The following is a 20,605-nucleotide window of genomic DNA, read 5'->3' as shown; positions in this document are numbered from 1 at the left end:
TTCAAATCAACCCATCCCCTTTCTGCTCAGCACAGCATCCATGTGGACAGGAGACAGCCAAAGCAAAGTGGTCAGCAGCTGATAGCTGCTGATGTGCCTTAGGGCACCACGTCAGGCAGGGTATGCCCCCAAGTTGCTGCTGACCTGATGAAGGACCCTGAACAAGTGATGGCTCCGTGCCTCAGTTTCCCCATCTGTAACATGATGACACAGAGGTCTCCACGCAAAAGTGGACCCATTGTACTAGCTTTTCCAGCTGCAGGTTCTCTGCTTTGGTATTTCTTTGCTGGAACTGGTGTTCCCATGGAGTATATGAACATCTTGTCCTCAGATCATCTTGATCCATGCAATCATGAGGCATGCAGGATTTGGAGGCATGAAGCCAGGGGAGCTCCCAGACACCCACTGGCCACAACAAGAGCAGCAACAGTTCTACACAGCGGACAGCTGAATCTTGGGGAAAAGGATCAGCTTGTCACCAGTGCACCAGCTGACACATCCAAGAGCAACACATGTCTCCAACCACCGAACACGCGTGTCCTGAACCCATCACACCTCCTCACCTGTCCTTAAATTCAGCAGCCAGGCTCCAAACTCCAAAACTCACCAAAATCCCCTGAAATCAGCACTTAGAGCTTCACAACAGCCATTAACTTATTTCATGGTTGATGCCAATCAATGCCAGCTCTGCCTCTTAGTTAAAAATCAAGGACCACAGTGAACGCTGCCTTCTAGTTTTAGTCACAGGACTGCCACTGGCTCTGTTTGGCACATGACCAGACTCAAGCATCCCGCAGGAGGGACCTGCGTTCATCCGTGGTATCCCATTTCCAGCATCCCTTTCTAAACACCAAAGAAACAAGCATTCAGGACCTTGCAAGGTTAGGTTCCTTCCCAAGAAGAATCACCTATGGTTTGGGCATCTTCTGATTGCATAGTTAAAAAGCACTCAAAAACTGACTTTCAGGAGTTTCAATCCAATACTAATTCTCGATTCTTGGAGCTGAAGCAGTTCCTGAGACTAATTCAGGAAGCAAATCCCTGATGATGATGATGAAGTTCCCTCTCCAAGGACCTCACATAATCAGACCTAACCGCCCAAGCCCTAACACCTTGCTTTGGACAGAGCAAAGGGAGCAGGCATGCTTTCCATCACAGCACTTGCCACAAGACGATGGAAAACTACCTCCAAACCAACCATGACTGGGGATCACACTGGAAAACTGCCAAGGATGAGCCTTGCCAGGCAAGCGGAGAAATGACTGCCATTTCTGCTGAGTGCACCGTATCTGTGCTCAGGGAAGTTAAACCTGAATGACTGCCCAGAAGGCTCGAGCAAGGAGCCAACCCAGAGCTCTGTGCACCACAGCTCATAACAGTACAGCTCGCAAAAAAATGGGGGAAAAGGCAGTGGTTTTGGCAACTACCGCATTTTACAGTAGCATTAAATAATGCACTTGTGAAGGGAGATCAGGGTCCTTGCAGAGCACGAAGGATAACACAAGGTGGGAGAGGAACCACTTGAACACTCATCCCCATTCCTTCCTTCCTTTGTAGCCCAGTGTCCCACCAGCCAGCTCGCCTCCATTCAAAAGAGCTGGGAGTTTTTCTCCATGGAGGACTAAATCCAGTGCTTAAAACTTCCCGACGAGGGAGGCTCAGCTTGACCTGGTGGGTGGACATCTCAAAGGCCTTTGAAAACAAACAGCTTAAGCTGTGGGGCTGGAGAATGAAAGATAAGGACTGGATAGGGATCCTTGAAACTAAGGCAAGGCAGAAATCAAGGAGGCAGATGACATCTCAGAGCAGAGTGGACTGCAATAGGAATTACTGCTGAGGGACAGCTGTACCAGAGCAGGTGGGCATGCTGGGGTACCCTCAGATGGGCTGCATAGGAGCCACCACCTAGAAAGGAGGAATACAAGGATGGGGAAGAAATAAATAAAAAAGGACCAGCAATCCTCTTTCACTGAGACATAAGGTCTGCACCGAGCTCAGGGCCGTGCTGGCAGAACAGGGCAGAGCGGCCACAGAGAAGGGGAGGACATGCTGGGCACTGGCAGCCAGGGCACCAGTGGGGAAAAAAGGACCACTTCAACCAGTCCCAAAGCTCCAGAGCACCCAGCATCAGCTTCCCTGCCTACACCACATGATCCCAGCAGCTCATGCTTAAGACTTGCTGGGACAAGTTCGCATGCTGCTGTGGTCCTGAGAAATGAGCTTTGCCTCTCCTTTCATCAGCTTTTTTTTTTTCCCCTTCTCCCCTCTTGCTCGGTGAGGATTATCTTTTGCAATGGCACCAGCCCAGGGGATGATGCCCAAGTCCTTGTGACAGTACTTGCTGCAGAGCTTCCCGTCTCCTGCATCAGCACATTTCTGGCTGCAGAAAGGAGGTACCGTAGCACTCACTGCACAAGAGCCGGGAGGACAGCTTGTCCCAACGCATTAGCATGAGAGATGATGTTGATGATGCTGCTACCCATTTTGTATGGAATGTTAACAGAGGATTTTAAAAACACTGCTTCTGGCTGCAGAATCACCCAGGCTAGCCCCTCTCCAAAGCCCTCTTGGCCTTGCTGGGTGTTCGGTGGGACATCCCAGACCATCTACTGCCCAAAGCTGATACCATCACACTGTCTGCCATGGCCCAAGGGGGAATGAGCTACCTGTAGCAAGGAGTCACTTCAGCTCCTGGGCACCTGGACAGGGCAGCAGGCATCTCCACACCTTTCCTGTACAGCCTCCAGTCAAACTTTTTTCCAGCACGGGTAGTCACTTAAAGCCCCACGGTCCTCACACAGAGATGTCAAAGGGTCACAAAAGGAACCTGCTGCTGCCAAATTCTGGGCAAACAGTGTCCTAGAAAGTCACAGAGCCACCCTGGCTCAACCATGAAGGCAAAGCTGCTTCCCAGAGGAACCCAAGACTTTGAAAGTTAAACTGGGTATTGAGAGCAGAGGAGGCATGGTCATAGGTGGCCAGCAGCTCAAGGGAGGTGATTCTGCCCCTCTACTCGGCTCTGGTGAGACCCCACCTGCAGTACTGCGTCCAGCTCTGGAGTCCTCAGCACAGGAAAGAGATGGACCTGTTGAGGCGGGTCCAGAGGAGGGACACGAAAACTATCAGAGCGATGGAACACCTCTCCCATGAAGAAAGGCTGAGAGAGTTGGGGTTGGTCAGCCTGGAGAAGAGAAGGCTCCAGGGAGACCTCCTTGCGGCCTTTCAATACTTAAAGGGGGCTTATAAGAAAGATGGGGACAGACTTCTTAGCAGGGCCTGTAGCGATAGGACAAGGGGTAATGGCTTTAAACTGAAAGAGGGTAGATTTAGACTAGATAGAAGGAAGAAATATTTTACAATGACGGTGGTGAGGCACTGGCACAGGCTGTCCAGGGAGGTGGTAGATGCCCCATCCCTGGAAACATTCAAGGTCAGGCTGGACAGGGCTCTGAACAACCTGGTCTACTTGAAGATGTCCCTGCTCACTGCAGGGGGGGTTGGACTAGATGACCTTTAAAAGTCCCTTCCAACCCAAAGCATTCTATGATTTCCTCTCGCGGACAATTACGCTTTCTTGGCTGCTGCAATTGCAAGGTTCAAACTGGAGTCAAGGTTAAAAAGCCTTGGTTCTTAGTGGGGGGATGCTAGGATCTGAGCCAAGACAAAGACCTTAGACAACCCCTTTTTTCTCTGCTCCATCATAAAATGAGGTAGGGGAGAGATGATTACCCAGAGAGAGCTACAGATGTGCCCACCAAGCTCCTACAACCCTCCTCACCTGATAGTCAAGGTCACAGGCTCAGGGGATCCATTCACACTGAACTTGAATTCTTCTGTGAACTGCCCAAGGATAGTGGAACTGAAGGAGATCCGGATGACCTGGAGCCCGTCCGGCAAAATGGTGCCCTCCTGGGGGAGAAAGGTGAAGCAGGAGCCCAGAGCTGTAGCTGGAGGGACCAACCGGAAGAAAGCATCGATGGCTCCTTTGTTAAACAGGACCACCTGCAGCAGCAAGAAAGCAAAATGGAAATACATAAGGAATCTTCCTTTCTTACAGAAGGCTGACTGGTTTTCCCATTAAACAAGTAACATCTGTAAAAAGACAGAAGATGCCATGTGCTGCTGCTTGGCAGAAGCCAAAGAATATGCAACAGGACAAGTTCTGCCTTTGTGTTTTTACATGCAAAGCAGTGATAACTTCATGTAAACAGAGTCACGCTGGGTTTATTCTACTGATACAGAGCAGTCCACTCTGACTTGCAGTGCAGAGGACCTGCTCAGCATCAGCGAGTTGATTCAGACCCGTCCCTAAGAGCAACGAAGGGCGGTTGCAGCATTACTAGTGGATCATCACACAACTGCTTCTGCTCCCAATGAGCCTGGTCCTGCCAAGGGCAGAACATGGTCAGCTTCCATTGCAGCCAACAAGTTCATTGCATGTAGAAGACCCCTCAGGCCAGCACTATAACCAACTTCAGAAGCACTCCCCAACTCTGCTACAGTATAGAAGTTAGGTTTCTCTTCTTTTTTCTTTAAGGTGATACTTTCTTAGTCTTTGCTCCAACAGACATGCCAGGAAAGAATGAGCGTGAGGTGCATAGCAGCTCCATCTATTCCAAAGAATTTCTCTTTCCTAAATATACACAGCCACCATCTAAGATTTTACCATCATTGGAATAAACTGCAAATTTAGAACCAAGCCATATTTTGTTGAACGCTTGAGAGATCTACTGCCTCGAACAAGTGATACAATCCCGCAGCGTTTGTTGAAATTCATCTCTTTTCATGCTGGGCAAGAAATGCCCACATCTGCCTGTGAGTACCGGTATACTGTCAGTCACCAACAAACCTACCCAAAGCAAAGCTGTAAAGTTTCTGATTGCTGCAGGGTGAAATCCTGCCATTTCTGTGGACTTAGCTATCTGCTTTGAATTTCTTTTCCCTAATTTTTGTCCTTGCAAAACCTCAGAGAAACTGAGACAGAAGCATAGAAACATCCTTTGTTTTTCAACTTTGCAGCTGCTGCTGAAAATATGCATGTATTCAAACTCCACAATGGTAACTTGAACACTACTCTCTCCTCTTGTGTGTTTTACACCTTAGTTACAAATTGCACTTCAGGGATCCTACACTGAGCTGAGGATTTATGGTTGGACTTGATGATCTTACAGGTCTTTTCCAACCTTAGTGATTCTGTGATTACCTCCAGTCTAGCTGCTTAGGAAAGCACTAACAGCTTCATCTACTTAATCACATTTTCTCAAGTAATGAAAATCATAAATTGATAGAGAGAGAATCAATGAAGTATCAGCATTAAAAATGCACACAGCGCACAATTATTTCGGTAAGAAAACACCTTAATGTGTCCTTCCCTGCCACAGTCAAGGTTTTGAAAGTGTCTGGCATGATGTATTGCCTCGTCTTCTACCTCTTTCACTTGCTCTATCTTTTTTTTTTTTGCAGAAGACTTGACACCATTGGGGGGAGGCAAATACATAGAAAGTTCCTTTGCTTCATTTCCAGAAATGCTTTGCTCTTCATAGAGCCAGAGGTGCACCAAGCCCGAAGTGTGGCGAGGGGCACGTCAGCGAGGGGAAGCACTCCCAATTTCTTTCCTAGGGACAGGTCGGAGCCAGGAGGCTGGACAGCTTTCCTCCCACTCCCAGGAATCAGTAGGATGCACTTAACTGAAAACTGTTTGCAAGGGACTTGAGTTCAAACACAGTAAATTTGTTCCAGCTGCTTTTTAAGAGCCAGAGTACAAATGCGCTTTGCATCTAGGGCTGAAACAAAAGCCTCTGAATAGTTATCTTTTTGACCCAGTGCTGCTTTCATGTGTCAAGGGGTTTTTTTTTGCATGAAGCCTCCCAGCTGATCTCAAATGGAGATTGCCAAAAAGCAGGGACTAGGGCTTCACAAAAATATACACCTTTCAGACCCCATCAAAAGTATCCAGATTCTCTGAAACCTCTCAAACTTGACTAGAATGTCAAATATTCCCTGCTCACAACTGCCTGAGTTGCCAGGAATCCTGCAGGTCCACGAGTCTCAGTGTTGCCCCGGGAGCCTTGAGGATCCAGCCCAACCCCTGTGAACCCCTCCTGCTCACCTCATAGCTGTGGGCTGATCCCATGAAAACCTTCCCGATGTCCAGTTGGTCAAAGCTGAAGCGGAGGCGGGGCCCTATGCCTTCGCCTTCGATGCGCAGGGGCAGCCTGGTCTCTCGGCCTGGGGAGAGATTGCCGTTTCAGTACAGTAATTCCCTCTGTTGCCCTGGATTTTCCAGCCTGCCTCAATGCTAGTCCCTGACTTTGCGATGGATGGGACCAGCTCTAGATGCTCCAGGAGAAGATATGGGACCCTTCTCATCCCTCAGGACATATGCCCTTGGGCTGGTTTCTAATTTAGTAATCAGTTTGCACCCTGAAAATGTAATGCTGAGTTTAAAACATGACCTCTGAATTTCTTCCCACACACTTAGATGAGCTTTGAAATCCATTCAGTGAAGGCACAAAGCTCACAAAACAGAACTGAAGATAAAAATCTGCCATCTAGACTGATGCAATCGGAGACGACAGCACAAGAGCCGAGAAGTACGAGCCCAAGCAAGGCGAAGCTCCCTGCTAACGGCCATAGGCACATCAACAGTAACCGCTCCCAGAAGAAGACTTGACAGCACTTCTGTAAGACAGGATGGGCATAAAGCTTGTCTAGCGGACTACTCCGATTCCGATTCCCAGGGAGGACATTCACCCTGCTGAGTACACCAAGGCCTGTGCAACGTTACCCGTATGCACCATAGACTCCGAGCCACGAGGTGACAATTCCCACGCAGGGAGAGAAGCACATGCTGGCCAGAAGTGGTCCTTTTGCAGACACCCCGTGCTCAGCAGGGCTCAGCCACCTGAGGTCTGACAGCATCTGGGGAGTGGGAAGTGATCCAGGGTCTGGGAGCACATTTGTAACTCAGCTCCTGCTACCTCAGGCATCTGATGATGCATCCGTGTAATAAAGATTCATCTTGGAAGTATATGGTCTATAGGGGCTTAGTGTTTGTCCACGAAAGCTGTTCTGCTGTGTCATTCTTTGGCCTTTCCAGGCACCTTGCAGCAGAGCAAATGCTGGCAAACCCATGGCATGAAAGCTTATCCCTTCACTGCCTTGGTTGTTCTGGGATCAGTGATCCAAGCTTGTAGCCAGGCATCGCGAGGGCTGGCCTTGGACAGGAGATCACCTGGAAACCGCAGGGACAGCAGGCATGTGCCAGCCCTGACCTGCTGACCACCCACCCTTCCCAGCAACTACATGAGAACCGAGGGGGCTGGAAGACTATTTGTGTCTCGCCTTCACCATCGGTAACAGAAGCAGGAGAAAGGAGCTGTACCTGAGATTTCACAGTAGACCGCTTGTTGATACACTCTGGCTTCTCGGGGTTTAAAGATCACCTTGATTTCAGCCGAAGAATTTGGCCAGACATCTCCCTCCTAAAACAGAAGCAGACCGCAAACCATTTATCTTTAAACGTTAACATGTCTTGTTTTCAACCACAGTCCTGTAGCCTATATTTAGAGCATCAGTGAAGAGCAAGGAGCAAGTAACACTTGCCAACAAAATTTATAAAAGAGTCTGGAAGCAGCTGCAAAAAACTGTCCAAGTCCCTTACCTTTACTGGCACCCAGGAGAGGCATTTTGTTAAATTAGGGCTACAATGAAGCAACGCAACTGGCAACCAAACTCCAGCAAATCAAGCAGGATTTCTTCAGAGGTACCAGCCAGTCTAAGGAAAAGGGACCTGGCTACACTTCATGTCTGTAAATCATTACATGGAGTACCAGTACACAGTACTGTGGGCAGCCAGACTTCTGCACCTCACCTTAATGCACTTCAGGAGCTCAAGGGGGGGTTGAGCTAGTTCTGGAGTCATACTCCAACTGTAATGAAGCAGAAAACCTGGGACACACTCCAAAATCAACTCTAATGCATTGCACGATGCCCTTCAGGCTCAGCTCATCAGCTCCCACTCTACAATACTCCTACTGCTCTGACACACTCTCTTGGTCACACCATGCTGCTGTCAGCTACAGTGGTGTGACACTGCAGTTGTGCTGACATTGCTGGCTCTCAGCCTTCGATGGGCTAAACGAGTAACCAAGAAGAGAATATGATCCCCTTCCTTAGTTAAAAAAAAAAAAATTAGTTTCACCTATTTTAAAAAAAGAAGAGGTTGGGCTTATCCTAGGGTTCACTCCAAGATGAGAAGGGATTTTGCACTGCTCAGACAGCAGGCATTCTTCATCTCAGACCATGCAAATACTCAGAATCAGAGCTCTGGTTGATTGAAGGACATGGGGTTTTGCTTGCAGAAACAGAAAAGCAAAGATTTTTCTGTACCTATGTGCCATACAACTCAAAAAGCCCGTTTAAACCTGCCAGTCTTGTGTCCAGGCTCACAGATGCCATTGGAAGGGAGATTCAGACATGGTGTAAGTCCAGGTTATACAAAGGGATTGGTGTTTCCGTGACTAAACTTGGGCTGAATTTGGCCTCCTTTCCACAGAGGACCATTTCATTCGTCAGGTCAATATGTGAACTGACAGTGCTCTAATATCCTTTGTTACTCCCCATACAGTATGCATCAGGTGTGCCCTTATGTATAATAATCGATACCTCTGAACACTCTAAGAACACTTATTTATAGCCCTTGCAGTAGCTCAGCTTTAGGCAGGCTCTCGCTGCCTGTCAGGAGCCCGCAGTTCAGAAGTGGTTTTTGTAACAAGCTCTCCCAGCCTCACTAGAAACCCGACGTTCTCTCTCGGCACGTCAAGGCAGCTGATGCAGGGATCTGCCAAGTGACCTCATTCAGGGAAGAGCAGGAGGAGGAGGAGGGGAGGTTCTCAGCTACAGCTTACCATCGGCTCAATGGTGAAGATATCATCTGAGAAAAGCATGGAGTCTCCTTGCACCTTTGCCCTCTGGTTCTGGAAGGTGCGGGAGAGAAGGGAAAGGCGTTCTCGGAGAGTGGGGTCCACCGCGCACTCCTTGAGGAAGAAATCCGTCTTGTCCTCCTCCTGCCTCTGCAGCCTGCGACACAGCCTGCGGCCATGGGGAGAGACAAACCAAACAGATAATTCAATAAGCAACGTATTTGCAGAGACTGCCGGGTAAGTGCAGGGGCAGCAACGCACTCAGGGAGGAACAGCAGCAGCTCAGCAAGGGGCTGACCCTGAGCCATGGGGTCCCAAATGGATCAGATGACCACTTCTTGCTCCCTGGCGTGGCAGGTAGTTTTACCCCACACTCACAAGTTAAGAAGAGGTTTTGGAAAGCTAGCAGCCCTCAAGAGAGCCTCCCGGCTCAAAGCCACTGCCACAACTGATGGAGAATCCACCAACCTCAACTGCCTTTTCCCACCATAGAGCTGCTCGGGGGAGGCAGATAAAGATCAAGGAGCACCCACTGCAGGGCTTCACTGGCAAGGGGAGAAGCACCTGGGGTTCAGCTGCAGGTTACGAGCATCACTCTTTTTCCTTCTTTTTGGACCTGCGGGGATAAGCAAACAATGCCTGCTCCCAGTTCCCTATACTGCCTTCCAACAGGGGATCCCTGCTTCTCTGACAGCAGGACAGTGGCCTTAGAGCTATGACCATCCCTAAGACTTCCAAGTAAGGAAGAACAAAACGTCCTGCTCAGACTCTAAGACACAAATTGGCACGAGATCACATGTAATTGGAAAAAAAAAAAGAAAAAAAAATAATCAGGTTGAAGTCTACTGGGGGGAAACCTGGTTGCTTCTGAGAGGAAACAGGATCACTCAGGGTCCAGGCTGAGACAGGCAGCTGGGAAGAGATGGTAAAGGAATGGGCCAGGGAAGTACCAAGACAAGGTCAGGAGGTTTCCTTTCAACACGCTGAGCTTGCACAGAAGTCACACACTGTGCCATTAAAAAGAGAGAACAGTGGAAAACTAGTTTTGCCCTTCAAGGAATTTCTGACCTAATTACGTTGCCCTTTATTTGCTCAGAGGCCCTTAGAAAGTGCTCCACTTTATGGCAGTTTCCTGATCAGCTATGGGTTCACACTAACTCCTATATACCTACATCCATCCAAGTCTGAAAAGTCACACAAGGATTCCCTAAATCACCCAAGATTTTAAGTGTCATTTCCAATTCACCCCCCCGGGCTGCAAGTGTTTCTCTGCTGCCTGAAATGGGAATTTCAAAGCTTGAGCAAAGACACCCTTTCAAGAACCTGCCCCATCTCTCGCCACCATGAAGACACAGGGGGCTGAAGCCCAAATGCACTTCCAGGTCCTGTGCTGCCCTACCTTCCCTGCAGAACCCTCCACCTCCAAACTCTCCCCAGCCTCGAAGGAAGGGCACAAATACCTCCTTGTGCTGGAAACCAGGGCAGCGCAAGGCAATTAACACCCTACAGCAGGGTGGCCTCAACTTTCACTCTACCCTGCACATTGCTGGGAAAGGAGCCTGCCATCTTATCAAAGCTGGAGCGGAAGAACCTGCAGTGACTATCGTAATAGTTATGTTACCTGCAGCTACATTATGTCCCAGGTAATGAGTGCTGACACTTTCCTCACGGTCCCTCTGTAGCGTAGGGATCTCTGGACCTCAGTGGTTTGTGCTCCTACAAACCACCAATTTGCTATCCAGTCATTGCAACCAACCTTTCCTCTACAAAACATCATCCTCAGCTGGAGTATGGGTGGAACTGGAATGGGAAGTGCTGAGCTCCATTACCCTGAAGCTCAGTGACACATACGCTGACACTGGGGATGGTTTACTTGTCCTAAACCATTCAAAAGCACCAACACCCCTCTGAGGCCACACGTCAGTTTTACCCTTGGGCAACGTATCTTACAGAAAGGAATCTTTCAAACGAACCTCAGCTTCCGCTGATCCTCCTCTTCCTGCGTAGCAAAAGCCTTCCACTGGAAGTGGGCTACGATTTCACTCCGATTGTGGATGACCAAGGATCCATGGTTTGACAGCGAGAGGTAAGTCTTCTCAACTGCCAAGGAGTTCCTGTCTAGCCTGATGTTGACATCTCCAGCTGCTCCATAAAGGCTCGTGTGGATATCTTCACCTGCAACAAAGCAAAGGGCAGTCTTTGCTCACCTCACTTGCTGATGGAAGTACCAGGAAGAGAGCAAACCACAGGTAACAGAAGAAAGCGTTACAGCTTTTAGCTGTATTAGCAGTTCCACGGATCAGCACATTTATCTCATCCTGATAGATAAATGTGTACAGCACGAGGATGTCCTGGACACCATCTAAAGCACCTAATTTCTGGGTGTGTTTGTAGAGGTTTATCCCCAAGGTGACAGCATTTACAGTGAGATTTTTCAGACGCGCCCAGGTGCCCTTTGGGTTGCCATCCCACTCAGGTCACAGGGAATTCTACATCAAAGTCATTCAGGTGACTCTGAGGAGTCCCACCACAGTCATAGCTTGACCAGGGTCTCCTGCAGGCACACCACCAGTGGTGGGTCTCTCCTGAGGATCCCTTGTTGCTGGCAAGCAAAGATGCCTGGGGGCATGTGGGCAGAAAAGGGAGGTTCAGAGGAACAAGTGAAGTGACAGCCCACCGCAGGATGGCATGCAGAAAAGAACTTCACTGTGTTGTAGAAGCAGTGCCCTCACTTGCTGTGGGTTTGTGAAGATAGGTCAAAACGAGACTGGTGGGGCACAGCCCACACCAACCTGCCCATTGCAGACCTGCAAGCCCGTTTTTCCAGCCTGGATCCTGTTGCCTGTGCCCAAGGGCACAAGTCTACGCTGAATATTCCCAAGCTGTTCAACAACCAAAGCGAGGGCATCTTTGCTTTCCAACTCAGACCAAGCTGAAGAGGAGCGAGCCCCTGGCTGTGCACATCAACTGATTAATGACCAGAGTCTTGCTGGGGTACCTGCCAGCATCGCACCCTCCAGAACAGACTCCCACCAAAGGCTTCCTCATTTCCAGAGCTTTCAAACCTTCATTCTTCCCAACTATGGAACCTCTGGGAGTCAACTGAGCTCAAACTTCACTACCAAGCCCACTCTTCCTGTTGTGGGTGAGTGTTTCCCAGGTGAGATGCAAACAGCAAACATCAGACATGCTCTCCAGAAATGGCATTTCTAGGGAGTGGTGCTTAAAGCCTCAGAGCCAGCCCCAACTGACAAGTGCAGCAGCCCGGCCATGGCCTGGAGGGCATCCCTCTGCAAAGGCAGAGCCTTCTCCTCACTGCAGGCATTACAGCAAGGCAGCCAGTGGATGGACCTGCCTTTAAAAGGCTACCATGCAACAACACAAGGGGAGAGCTGGATGGACTCCTTAAATCCTAAGCCAGGCAATGCAGCAGAATCACATTCATTCTGGGAGCTGGGTTGGGGAATGAGGCAAGACTCGCCCTTAAAACAGTAGATCTCTACAGTCAGTCATTCATGTCTGCACATGGAGAATTCAGCCTTCATGCCTGTACAATCCTCAATTTCTTTGCTCTTAAGGGAGTCTGGAGTGGCAGGGATTTGTGGCCAGAGCTGAGTTACATTGGGAGAACACCAGCAATGTTTCCAATGACTGGACAATCTGCCTCCCATAATGGACAATTTAGCATAAAAAAATAACTGAACTTCAGAAGAGTTACAGAGACGGCCATGCTTTATAAGCATTATCTTTCCCCTGCGCTGAAACCTCGGCATACATTGGCAAGCAGATGAGCCAGGACCCAAGAAATGGGAGATAGGCACAGTGCTTCAAGCATGCACAACTCAGGTTTATGGAAACACAAGCTAATCCTCCACAACAATCAAGACAAACTACTACAAAATAAACACCATGAAAACTGTCACCTCACTGTCTAAACCCATGGCCATGTGGGTCTTGAAGTATTGGGTATAGTTCTGATCTCAAAAAACTAGCTGAAGCGTTTGAAATTAATAGAGAAGGGCAGAAAGTACAATTAAAAGTATGGAGCAGCTTCTATATGAAGACTGAACAGATTTCTCGGTTGAGGAATCCATATGGGAGATAGATGGAAGAGGTTTGTAAATGCACAAGTGGCCCGGGAAATGTGAATAAGGAAAGACTTGTCATGATTTGTCACAAAACAGGAACCTGAGGGCCTGAAATAATCTTATTAGTCAGAAATTACACAAAAGTACTAGTACTTTTTCAGGGAAAAAGTAGTACTTTTCCAGTACTCTTTTTCAGTAAGAACAAGAGTCAAAGAAAGATCTAGCCCTCGGAATTTTATCCTATAGATTCTCTAGATGCATACAAATGAGGCACTTTTTTGTGCTTCTCTCTCCGAAATTTCAGTAGTTCTTTCAAGAAAGCGTTACCCATCCCATGAGCTTCTCAGAGTGAGAATAAACCATTCTCTGGGAATATGTCATTAACTGACAAATACTGAACAAAGCTGTGACAACTCATAAAGCCACAAAGAGCATTTGGAAGATACAGGAGCATTTTTATAACTCCTACAAACTCGAGACAACTAAAATGTTCACTGCTGGGCTAAAGCATCATGCTATCACCTGGATTAGGACATCACGCTTCCCAGGACCAACAGTCAGCAACAGGGACAAAACAAACCTCTCTTTCAAGCAAGAGAAAACGCACACCAAATGCATACATGCAACAGAGAAAGCGTGTCGTTCAGCATCATGAGATACCTCTGCTGAACCAAGGCTGACAGAAGCATTTTAACATGTCGCACCTTTTTCTTGAGTTTTCCCCATTTACTCTTAAAGTGACTTATAAAGCTGACGGTATTTCTGTGGCCTGATCTTGGCTTCTCGTACCCTAGCATACATTTTACACCTATCTCAGGAGACACTGAGCACTTCCTGCCAAATCCCAAGAGCCCTCAAGTCCTGGCTACTTTAGTCCTGATGTTGTGAAGCATGGGCTGTAGATGGGTAAAGGGCAACACGGAAAAAAAGGTCTGTGGCAAGACGATGGAGAAGCAGTACATGGCACAGAGGTGTGTAAGAGACAGCAGGCACTGGAGAGAGTCTGACAGAGACGTGTTCCCCACGTTATGCTTCAAACATAGCGTTGTCATGGACTAAAACTTCATGTGTGCATATGCACGCTGCAATGGAGAATCAAGGTTTCTCCCTCCTCCACTCAGCAACTCCCAGAAAAACTGGATTCCAAAATCTCATGCGTTTGAGGGGATCTACTTTAACAACCCCCTCAACACCAACTATTTTTCACTTTTATTTGAGATAAAGCTGGGGCAGGGCAGGTACACCTGGACAGGGAATTGAGGTGGCTGGGACAACGGGGAATGATGGCAGAAGACTGTCACGAGGAGGTGCTGGGTGTAGAAGACCATGCTGACACCAGGGTCCCCCAGCGAGGGACCAGCGCACAGGACATACAGAACAAGGACAGGCTCAGCCTCTGCCCCTTATCTGCTCACTTCTAAGCACTGAAACATGCAGAGCTTTTGGAAGAAAAGCTTTTAGAAGTTGTCTGCAAAGCAAGCTTAACATTATTGTGCTTCGAAAGGGCTCTGCTTTGAAGGACACAGAGAGCGTGCACCACGCAGCGCCCAGCACTTACCTGTGTCGTAGTGAACTATCAGGGACCTGGAATGGTGCCCAGTCTTCAGTGGGTGAAACTCCACTGTCACTTGCATGGTGTCACCAATCCCAAGAGTCCCGACGGAGGGATCGACAGAGAAAGGGCTGCAAGGCAAAGAGAGCTATCAGGACTATTGCGGGAGATTTAGGGACTGTATTCCTTTGGCAGTCTAGTTCCCTTCAGCTCACTTGCGCAAGCAAGGAGTAAACAAACCATAGTCAGCAGAAGAAAAACACAATATACAGGATAAGAAACAGAGCTACTGACTCCCACTTCTGCAGAGATCCAGCCCTCAGAAGATCCTACGGTATAAAATTACCTCATCTTCCCCACGCTCTGCATCCAGTTCTCTGCACTGAGCCTCAGGAGTCCAACTGCTAGCAATACGATCAGAGAATGCTTTTGGAAGAGCACAGAGATAGGAACAGCTATTCGCATGCACAACTTGACACTGATTTCCTCAGGAATCTGTCTTTTCCTGCCACCTAGAAACCTCACCTCAAGAGATGCAAATGTCAAGGCAATACCTGTTCAATGAGATCACAGCCTAGAAATCAGACAGAGAATAAAAGTCTTTTTGAAGACCCGAGACTAGTTATGGTTTAATTTGCAGAATTCTTTTTTTTTACCTTGAAAGCATCCTGGTTTAGCCTAAGAAAGGGCAAGTTTTATCAGCATTTCAATGAAAGCTGCTCTGAGAAGAAAAGAACAGGAAAAATCTGAATGCAAATGCAGACTGGAGTGATACCACAGCATGGAAACAAGACGCAAAAGGAGTATCCCATTTACAGCCTGAACAATTAAATCCCTAGCGAAATGAAGCGCCATTAACAGGAGCATATCAAGGCGAGTTTAACAGGAGGTTTTCTCTCTGTTCACAAGCAATGCAATCTGGGACGCCGGGTTGTACTCCAAGCTCAGTAACTGTTTGCCTGGCCCACCAGACAAAGTCTGTGCAATGTCTTGGAAATAATTATGAAAATGTGTTGGCGTACTTTGGATTTAATATGAGCAGTTATGATTTGTCACCAGGTAAACAGCTCTTGGCTGATAGAAACAAAACTCGATGCTTTAATGCTTAGGGCTAAGTCAGGTAAAACATGCTTCTGAAGAACGGCAGCTGCGCTTCATGGCTCTTGTACAGCCACACTTAGAAAACAAAAGTTACTGGGTTTAGTGCTTTGCTGGTGGTCAATTTGTCACCTTAAAACCACATTCTGGAGAGTTTTACCACGATTAGAGAACGCAATGCGCACACCAAAATAATGAGAACAACTGGAGCCATGCGCCAGCTGAACTTTGCTCACATGAGTAGTGACAGCTGATGAAATTGCACTCAATAGAGCAGTTGGCAAGGACACTGCAAAAAGATGCCTGACTTTACTGGGTATTTAGTTTGGTGGTGACAACTAGATCTGGACAGCCCCGAGGAAAACTGTACACCGATTTGCAAGTTCCTGCCTATGTATTCTCCACAGCGATAAGCAGCAGCCTGCTGAAATAGCATCCTGGAAGCCTGCTTAAATAGCTTTGCCAGGCTTTGGTGGAAGCTCCTCTTGGACCCTCACGTTTCACAGGAGAAGAGTAAGAAGTCTTCTTTCGAGCCCTGCTTTCGTGGGGAAGAAATTGAGGCTACTCAGGTGCACCAAGTCAGACAGCGGGTCTTTGCTGCATTCTTGACCTCAGCTCCTACACCAAGACCTCTGGGACCAAACAACCCTCAGCTCATTATCAACCAACTGAACTGGTTTCCTTGCAGATGCGGTGTCAAAAACGCATTACCCTCTCCAATTCAGCAAACCCCAAAACCGGTGACTGCCTTCTGAGACCAAAAGGAACAGCACAGGCTGACCGCAACACCATTCACATCAGGCATTTGATAGAGGACCACCGGAATACCCTGTCCTTGTGGCCTCCCAGAGCACGGGTGTATTTGGCTGAGAGTGGTATGCAACCGTTTCAGAAGGTACTTACCATCAGCAGGTTGCAAGCTAGCTACTAACATTCTAGCACTCTCCAGGAAACCTAGGAGAGATAAAGCTCTAGGAGAAAATGCCCCCAACCCCTGCACCACAGAGTTGCTGCATCTTTTGCCTGTGCCCTCAGTAGCATTCTGCTTGGGGGCTGTAGTGCAGTCTTGAAGCCCGTGTCTGCTCGTCTCCACTTAAGAGCTCATTCTACGTAAGAATATTTGCTCCCAGGGACCAGACCAAACCTACCAGAAAACAAAGTTCCTGGACCACACAGTGTTACTGTCAGGGCCTCAGTACCCTCAGCTTTCATCTACTGATCTCCAATTGCTCAGAATTACTTGCCAATATAGACACAGCTGCTGATAAACTCTTAAATGTCTCTTCCACCACCTCATAGCTGGCCATTTCCTAACACTGCATTTGGTCTACACGAACTGAGCTCCTAGAGCTGTCATCTGCCACGCACTATCCCATACAGCCCAAGGGCGGTCAGGTTGCCTTCCTTTACTTGTTCTTTCAAACTAACAGAATTGGTCTTGTGAGACGCTGTGCTGGAGACACCACTGCAGTATGAAACTTCCCTGCAGCTTGCCGAGTTTTATGGAAGGTTGTATCATGCTTAAAACACTGTAAGCAACTGCCAGACCCACATGTCCTGCCCAGTTCCAGCTATGGCTGCAATACAGCAGTTCAGATGCTCTGGTTCCTTTTTGTTACTGCTTACCAAATCTATTATCACGCAACAGTATTTTGCACAAGCAAGATGTTGAGTTCCTTTACCTCTGAGTGCTGATGCGGTAGCGGGCCTCCCGGTTCCCGATGTTGCGAACCAGCAGAGTTTTCTGGGTGCTGGACTTGACTGGACAGACACCGAAGTTCAGCTGGTCAGGGAAGTCCAGGATGGCTCGGGCACCTATAGCCCGGATCGGCACAATAAACTTTTCCCTTTCCGTCATGCAGGTGAGCTGGTGGAAGTAATCCTGCAGGGAAAGAAACAATCCCAGCACAGTTCATTTAGTGCCATCCCCGTGGCAGAAGGAAAACTGCTCTTTGCTAGGACTCTAACAGGAGCATTCAATAATGTAATAGTCCTTTTTGCTTTAATGACCTTTCAGTCCAGGAGCAGGACTTGAACAGGGCTGTTAACTTGCAAAGAAGAAACAATCCCATTGAGTCACCTGCTTTCCCAGCAAGCTGGCAGAACCAGGCAAAACCATCTGGTACTTTGATTCTGAGGCACCAAAATAGAGTCATTTCATGTATAGGATTACAGCAGTAACAAGAACCTGCCTTGATCACCACTGCACACTATGAAAGGCACCACTAAGAACCCAGCTGCGCCACAGGGCCAACTCCAATCCCAGCAATGCAGTGACCTCCTTGAAGCTTGGCAGGGGATGCTCAGGTACATTTTCAGGAGGACTTGGCCACATGCATGATCAAGAGGCAGTCTCTGGTGAAATACTTAACAAGCTGGACACCACGAGAATTGTTTTATGTCAGCTGAGTGTAGGGTACCTGGGCATTTCCCACCCCTTCCCATTGCATTATAGGGACAAGGCTGGGGGGACACACCCGTAACAGGTTATCTGATCCATCTCCCCACCCCAGAACTGGCTCAGCTCTGTACCCAAACCATTCTTGAGAGATGTTTCACAAGTACTTAAAAGCACCAACAACTCCACCCCTGCCCTCAACAGCCTGTTCCAGCTCTGCCCTAGGCTTAAAGAGAGCTCTTCCTCTGTCTAATCTCAATTTCCCTTTACACCTCCTCCTAGCCTCAGGGGAGGCAGGAAACAGCTTTGCTTCCTCTCTGCTGCATGGCTGATGTCTTCATCACCTCTCTTTTGTACAGTCTCTAGACTAAGTGACTTTCTACCTTGTTAGCATGCCTACCTGAGGCAGGTGGTATCAGGAGCTGCAAATGGGAGACACTCAGACATCCCGACCAGAGCAAACTCAGCTCTGCTATTCCCAGTCATTGGCTTGCTCAGAAAAGAGACAGACAGTCCCCAGACAGTCCCCCCCCTGCAGCTGTCTGGCATTTAGCAGAAGGAAGGTGAATCAAATCACCAAAATCATTCTGCTGTAGGGTTGAGCAGCAGACCCATCTCCAGATCTACGGTGTGGCATCCCTGTGCTGGAAGTAGCACCTTGCCCCTGCTGAAATCAGTGGTAAAACTGCTTAGTAGGGCCAGGAGCCATTACCTCCAGCAGCTCTTAGTGACCAGTTGATAAAAGCTCTGCCTCTTATCACTCACTTGCTGTCCTGATCTTTTTTCCTCAGTGCTTTTATCTCGTTTGATATTTTTATAGTTGTTGAAGCAGCAAGCAGACAATTTAGGATTTGCACACAGCAGCAAACCCCCTCAACCAGACCGATTCGCATTCCTCTGCCCTTAGGATTTCTTGCTCCCATACCCATCCTCTCCAAGCCTGCAAGGGACTTACGGCAGCCAGACGAGGCACAGACACAGAGCTACGCCTTTAGCACAACAGCTAACACCCAGTGCCTACCAACTGCCTGCTCAGCTGGGGTTTAAGGTTGCACTAACAGATGCTGTCACATCCAAGATGGAAAAAAAATAAAGGACCCTTTTTTCCAGACATCTCAAATATTCACACTGGATATTGCAGAAGGGCTTTTGCTTCTCATATTTGGAAGGTAAAATACCAGGAAGGGAACTACAGCAAATGACCTACAGAGTTGAAGATCACATTTCAGGAACACATTTCATCTTCAGCAAGTCCTTCCCAATTAGCAATTTTGTACTCACTCTTGCAGCCTAAGCCCTCTAAAACAAAAGCTATGGGCAGCCCATGTGAATTTAAAGCACCTATTAGCTGGGTACTTCACTGAGTCCTGGACTGTTTAGATCCTCAGAAACTGCATTAGCAAATGAAGAATGACATTTCCTTTTTTTTTGTTATTTTGGCCACACTACCGTAACAAAGGTACTGTAAATCCAACTGAAAGCTGCGTGCCTTATTAAGTCTGGGCATGCCATATTGACTTATCTCTCCCTTCCAGATGCCAGGTAGACAGAGGAGGACCCCAGGAGTTCAGATCAGCAGGGGGATAAAGAAAAAAGAAAACTTCAACAACTGGAGCCATTTGAGAGAAGTAAAAGCAAACAATTTCCAAGTTGTTGTCATTGCTAAGGAATGGATCAACGGCAATGTAAATAAGAGCCCAAGGAATCAATCCCCCCAAAAGCAAGCACAGGCAGCCTTCCCAGCTCCATTGCCAGTGAGGGGCACTGGGACTGCCTGCACAGCAGCGCCTGGGGAAGGCACTTCTCCAGGTGTGCAAAGGCAAGGCTAAAGCAACAAGGATTTGGCCTCGCAGAGACAACCGTGACCTTTGAGAGAGAAAGCCGCCTCTTGCCATTCATGTACACGCACGTTGTGTGCTGAGCCCCTTCTCCAGGGACGCCCTGGGACGCTGCACCCTCTACAAAGCTTGACTCAAAGCACTTCAGCACATGCTGACCCTTCAACCGCGCTCTAGGACCCCAAAGTGGGACCTTGCAGCAAAGCTGAATGCAGCGTCAGGCCAAACGGAGGGAAACCCAAGGAAAGAGGGGTGCTAGGCAGAAGCTGGCTGCTCATGCTGCTGTGAACCCATGGTCCCTTAAGCTTTTGAAAGCTGAATGGCCCTACCCTGGAGGAAGATCAAGGCTGCAATTCTCCACTGCAGCACTGCCCTGTGTTACCAACTGCTATGCACTTACTCACAGCCTAGGGGTACAGTCGAAACCAGTTTAAAATCTTGTTTGAATTTTCAACTGCAAACCCTTAGCAGGCTGTTTAAAACCAGGTCTCTAAATAAACATGCCTGGGTGTGGGAGGGGTTGCATCACTTCTATGCTTTAAAGATTGTTGTGTTTAGATGCGGCTTCAGGCGATAGATTTTCAGGAACATACAACTTCATCCTTCATACAACTCCGCTCTCAATTTCAGGGAAAATACACTTCATCGTACAATGGTTCCTCTTCTCTTATTCCCTGCTGATAAGCAGTACGTTACAAGCTCTGGAC

The 20,605-nt window shown here is 48.2% G+C and overlaps 1 pseudogene; it reads right to left on the bottom strand.

Annotated features, from left to right (window-relative positions):
• The window catches only part of LOC132317614 (hydrocephalus-inducing protein homolog), a 70,300-nt pseudogene that overhangs the window by 39,121 nt on the left and 10,574 nt on the right, over nt 1-20,605 (bottom strand).

Source organism: Gavia stellata, chromosome 10 (genome assembly GCF_030936135.1).
Source record: "Gavia stellata isolate bGavSte3 chromosome 10, bGavSte3.hap2, whole genome shotgun sequence".
Lineage (NCBI taxonomy): Eukaryota > Metazoa > Chordata > Aves > Gaviiformes > Gaviidae > Gavia > Gavia stellata.
This window is presented reverse-complemented; position numbering and strand designations above follow the sequence as displayed.